Source organism: Varroa destructor, unplaced genomic scaffold (genome assembly GCF_002443255.2).
Source record: "Varroa destructor unplaced genomic scaffold, Vdes_3.0 BEIS01000004.1, whole genome shotgun sequence".
Lineage (NCBI taxonomy): Eukaryota > Metazoa > Arthropoda > Arachnida > Mesostigmata > Varroidae > Varroa > Varroa destructor.
In genome coordinates this window covers 50,937,091-50,942,591 of record NW_019211457.1, presented here as the reverse complement: position 1 = coordinate 50,942,591, position 5,501 = coordinate 50,937,091, and the positions used below count along the sequence as shown (strand labels likewise).

The window sequence follows — 5,501 nt, the reverse complement described above, 5'->3', positions numbered from 1 at the left end:
AGCTGGATCCTCTACCAATCAATAAAAGCATAAATAGAGCCGACGCTGTTATTCAGTTATCTTTCGAACTAAATAGACGTAGATCACTTTCGACGTGCAACGCGTTCGTGCGACTGGGGAAAGGACAATGTGTTGACTGCGTCGATTTAAAACTTAAGTCGATTTAAAACGTTTTCGTATATCATCCGCTACACTTCAATTTGTTAAGCCACCGAAAATAAATCGCTAGAACAAAAAAAAATCAATATCGCAGCGCACCTGAGCGATTAATCAGCTTCGTTAATCCAGAGTAGCAAGAATGACAAAGGTTCTCCATGAACGTTTGCAGTAGATAATACGCGAATGACTACAACCCATTATGCAATTAGACTGTTCACGCTGAGCGTTCTAAAGTGGAGACAGACAATAATCCAAATATCGTATCTCGCCCGACATTGCCAATCGGTTTCCATAGATCTGATTTGGTCTTATGAAAATTGCACCGACAGTGCTATAATAACCCTTTTTTTTTATAAGAGGCAGTATGGATCTACCGGGTTGCACTCATTAAGTGAATCCAACCTCTTGGGTGACTAGTAGGACGACAGCTAACCAGGTAGCCTCTGGAAACGCTGCAGTATTGGAAAGCAAACTACCAGCTAATTTGGAAGCAGGTCTTCGACAAGCCTTCATAAGATATAGGTCCTCAGCAAGAGTACGACGCCGCGCCTAAAAAGAAATACCATAAGTGTTCACAAAACAGATCGAGTTTTTGTTGTTCTAAAAGAGCAAGGTATCTACGCGTAAGAATTTCATCAAAACAACAGATTTAACGTGGCTCCAAAAGATCAATGATTCGGTCACTAAGAAGGTCAAAATCCAAATAATCAAAGCGATTAGGGTCAGTATCTTTAAAAAAAAATCAAACTAATCGACAATGTGAAGTCTATTCTTCTAAAGGCGGTCGAGGTCACGATCTTCAGCAGCCTCTGTACTTTAAAAGGTCGAAGTCAAAATTATCAGGGAAATCGAATTCTCGACCGAAATTTGCTCGACCATATATCTATATGCGAAACTCAGGGAAATGCAATAAAATCAAAATATTCGGGTCATGAAAGTGATCTCATAAGAGGGTAATGCGCGAATAAGGAAAAATGAATATAACTCACAATCTATGGCAAAGCCCAGACGGATACGAAGAAGGATGATGCTCTATTTTTTGTGGGATTAAACAGTTGTGCATTATAAATTTCTGCCGTCTGGCAAGCTGCGTGATTTGGGTTTCTACCGTAAACAATAACAGGATTACAAGAAGCCATTGAAAAAATAATCACTTGTATCGCTCTCTGCAAAACCCTCGTAATGGTGTTAATCTTGCTTCAATGGGTATTATTTGTCACAGTTTTTCGCACGTAAGTTCTAAAATTATGGATATATAGCATTACGAGAAAATTATAAAAGATCATAGATCCAAAAAACGCAGATTTTGTTTAGTTAGATTATATATATATATATATATAAATAGTCTCACTAAATAAACAATATTTTTGATTTTTCTTGAAAGCGATCAATCCTTTTTCGACAACCTAATGTTTCAATATATTCAAAATCCACGCAGATTGCATCATGGACTGTTGCGAAATCTATCCTTATGCCAATTCCTATACAATAAGAGTCGGATACATTATACTTTAATATAAAACAGTTAGTACAAGCAACATTTTTTTAACAAATAAATAATTAAACGGCTGTAATAATGTAGAAAGAAATTAAAACCGTTAAATCATCTCATATATAAAACGTGTTCCAAACGAGCATTACACAGAAATATGTATGTATTGTCGAAGCGATCGAGTAAACCTAGGTTTTCTACTTTTAATTCATGTTCGAAACGTGATGATTTTTAGCGGAAAGATTCTATCAAGATTGGGCGGTAGCCTTTTTGTTGTATGGCTACATCTTCAGCAGTAAAAAAATGGTCGTGCTTGTTTGATTTCTATTAATAAAGCTTCTACAAAAGTGGTTTTGACATACATTTAAATTGAACATGATTACCGAGTATTCTTAGACGGACGATGTATATCCAAGGCACTCCAAGCGATTTCATTTCGGACAAACATATATAGCCATAAATAAAAATGAGCTACTGTTCGCACCTGTTTTCAACAGATATAACTTGCATTGTCTATATACTTAGTACGCTTTGGGGACGTGGATTTTGTTTTTTGCACAAATACTTTATGCACAATTAATGCTGATAGTATTTCACTGAATTAGGTAAACAGTGCTTTTTGGAGTCACTCATAATTTTTGGTGCTAAATTTTTATTCCGTTCAAGCACGACCAACTTATAATTACATTGGCTTCTCGGAGTCGTTCAAGCTTCTATATACAGATGGAAGTCGTCCACTCCTGAGGCTCTTTTACTATCAAATGGACGGTTTAATTTAATTTGTCAAACATTAAAAAGGGTGGGATTCCGCTGCCGCGGGAACTGCAAAATATGATGAGTGTAACAAGAACCTCCCAATGGAGTTGTTGTGTGGAGGCTTTGACGATTTTTGTCATATGTGGTTTGACAATGTCATGAAAAAGGATGATTCTATTTATCTATAAGCTCTTTTTCTTTCTATAGCTACATTCAACCGATGACATTGCAACATATGCAAATATCTGGCGACCTTCCTGTTCTTCTCATACATTTTCCAGTGCCTGAGATCCTTTCAACTCTATTGAGGACAATCATCTTGTTGACGTGGAGAGAATGTAACTGTGGGCTTAGGCGTACTTCCCGTAACTGACATGCCGAAAGACAATGACACAACTGTATATTTCTTTGCATTTTATTTAGTTTAAGAAGCACTTAGACTGTCGATGGTCATGAGACAGTGGTTCATCATCTTAGTTAATTCACGAGCTATTTGCCGGCGACCCTTTTTTCAGAATGCCTTTGGGTAGTCGTCCGAGGCTTCAAATGATGGACCAAACGAATGGCCGGCCGAAATTACCGCGACTCCGATTCATATCCTAAGATTTTGGCTTAATACAAAAAAAGAAAATACTCCAGTTAATACAGCTACTTAAAATCCTGGTCGTTAATGGCATCGCGAATTTATATAGTCTTTCTAAGAAATCCCTCATTAACAACCCTAGGACTGACATGATTCAAATGCTATATAAGGTTATGTGAAACAAGTTGCAGTTAGGTCTGGCGGGTTTACATTCAAGGCAACAACAGCGAAGTGTGCTTTAGGTACTCAAAAAACTAAAGTACTTAACCCATCTCACTTTAGAAGTTGCTTAATATTTGCAAGAAGTAGTACCTGTCAGTTTTTATTTAAGTAGTGTCTGATATGGCATCAGATACTCCAGTAGGACGTTTACAAAAACCTGAAAAATTTCTTGGAGAAGCTTCTAACACACGAACATTGGCATTCCATGCGCAGGGAATGATGTTTTTGTTCCTTTTTAATAACAACTACCATATTTATTTGTTTCCTAAAATTATCCACAGCAACAGGGGACGCTCCTCGCATAGACTGTTCTAAGCTCCGAAGCCCAAACCATTGTTTAATTAAGTATTCGTCTGGATGTCAGCTTTACGCACCGTGAGCAATATTTTAACATAAATTTGCGTTTATCATACTCCTATTAGAACAGAAACAATTAACAAAAACTTGGATTGTCTGTGTGGGTTGACTGTAAACACTCTTAAGCGAATTCTTGTGGGCAGTAATTTATTACATTTATCGTGGCAGAATTTCGTATGGGTAATATACTTGATTATTTTTTAATCGATCTTCTATATCGAAGCCTGGCTTCGTCAATGCCGTTCTGATAAAATGTTTTCTCCGGATCTGTATGCCGACAATTTATTCGCATCGCCTATCCCACTACTTCACTCACATTTAAACATTACTCTTCTAATAGGTGTGAATCTATCACAAAAAAGAAACAATTTCTAAGCAAATAATGTATTTTATTTAAAGTGAATAGCTATCGTTCTCTTGCAATGTAGGGAAGACGTCATATAAAAAGGAAAACGCTTAATTTTGACATAATAGACCATAGATGGTGATAAATCTGGTTTCCACCAGACAAACAATGGATATCAGCAATAATAAGTGTCGCTAACCGTGTTCCACACAGATCGGTCTAGCGGGAGCTGTGTGTAAACATATGTTCATGAAAAAACCTTTGTAGTTGAAATCAGTCATCGATAAGGAATTGACGATTGGCAAGAGCTACCTCAATGCAGTTTGACTTATATCACTGAAACAGAAATGCGACTTAACGAAGTATCCTATTTTTGTCGATAAATATAATTAAACAGCTCTAACATTTGCCTAACAAGATAGTGCTCGTCTGCTTCAAATTTATTCAACGTCTTCCGGTTCAACAGGATCGCAGCGCATAATACGCCTTTACCTAAACAAAATGTTCATCAAAATATATAAATCAGCTTATATATTGTATATCGATAATACAGATGTTTGTATCTTTCTAAATGATAATAAAAATGTTTCATATCTTAAAGGAACTGAAGATTTACTAGAAATATTGCTTTGAGCAGAGAGTACAACTCGAACGATCAATACTCATATAACTATCTAACTATACAGGAGGTCAAATCGGATCCACCGACTTCATATTTAGAGTACCCTATAATCACTACGAGGTTACGTGTCTAAATCAAAATTATTAAAGGTCAACCACTATTGGTCATATGTCTATAATGAATAGGTGCGCATTCGTATTTGTGAAAAGAAAGTTCTCGATCTGAAATAACTTAATTGTCGTACACACTACGAGATTGCACGTCGCTTCACTAGATGAGATGCTCTATAGGCGGTATATCAGTATAAAAGTCACACTAATAATCATAGTAATAATAATAACGCTGGTAGGCACTTGTAACAAGTGAGTTTCAATCTTCATCATACACGTTTGGCTTTAGATCTTTGCCCATACAAGCTTCTGCAGGCGAACATATGCGAGTGCTGATGCATCAAGTTGGTTCAATTTAAAGATGTATAAGTTATGTTTTCTAACATGAAGTAAATGTATTTCAGAATTTTCTGATAAGGCATGTATAAGAATAGAGCATACGCTCATTGGTGTAGGTTATCAATGTAGCTTTGGGAAAATTAGCTTGTTCAATTAGCCCAACGTGGAGAAAAGAGCTGACATTTAGCCAATTCAAAATTCCTGAAACCATCCTAGATATCTTTCGACCACTGGACAATTTCACTAACGAAAATTAATTTTTCTAGGGCTGTTGAGTAACCACTCGCTTAAATGACGTTAAGAATTGTCGCTGGAGGGGAAGGCGAAGCGGTTTCGCCACACGGAGGTGGAGCAAATGCCAGCGGAAAGAAAATCGTCGGTGTAGGAGACGATGTCTGCATCTGCAGATGTTGCTGCTGCTGCTGTTGCAAAAATGTTCCTCCCTGAGAGCTTTGTAGCTGCTGGGACATCTGCTGAAGATTGCTGAGGTGCGGGATGCTGTTGGAACAAAAATA

The 5,501-nt window shown here is 37.1% G+C and overlaps 1 protein-coding gene across 1 annotated transcript in view; it reads left to right on the top strand.

Moving 5' to 3' along the window:
• The window catches only part of LOC111250410 (uncharacterized), a 58,204-nt gene that overhangs the window by 35,790 nt on the left and 16,913 nt on the right, over positions 1-5,501 (top strand). The window lies entirely within an intron of this gene.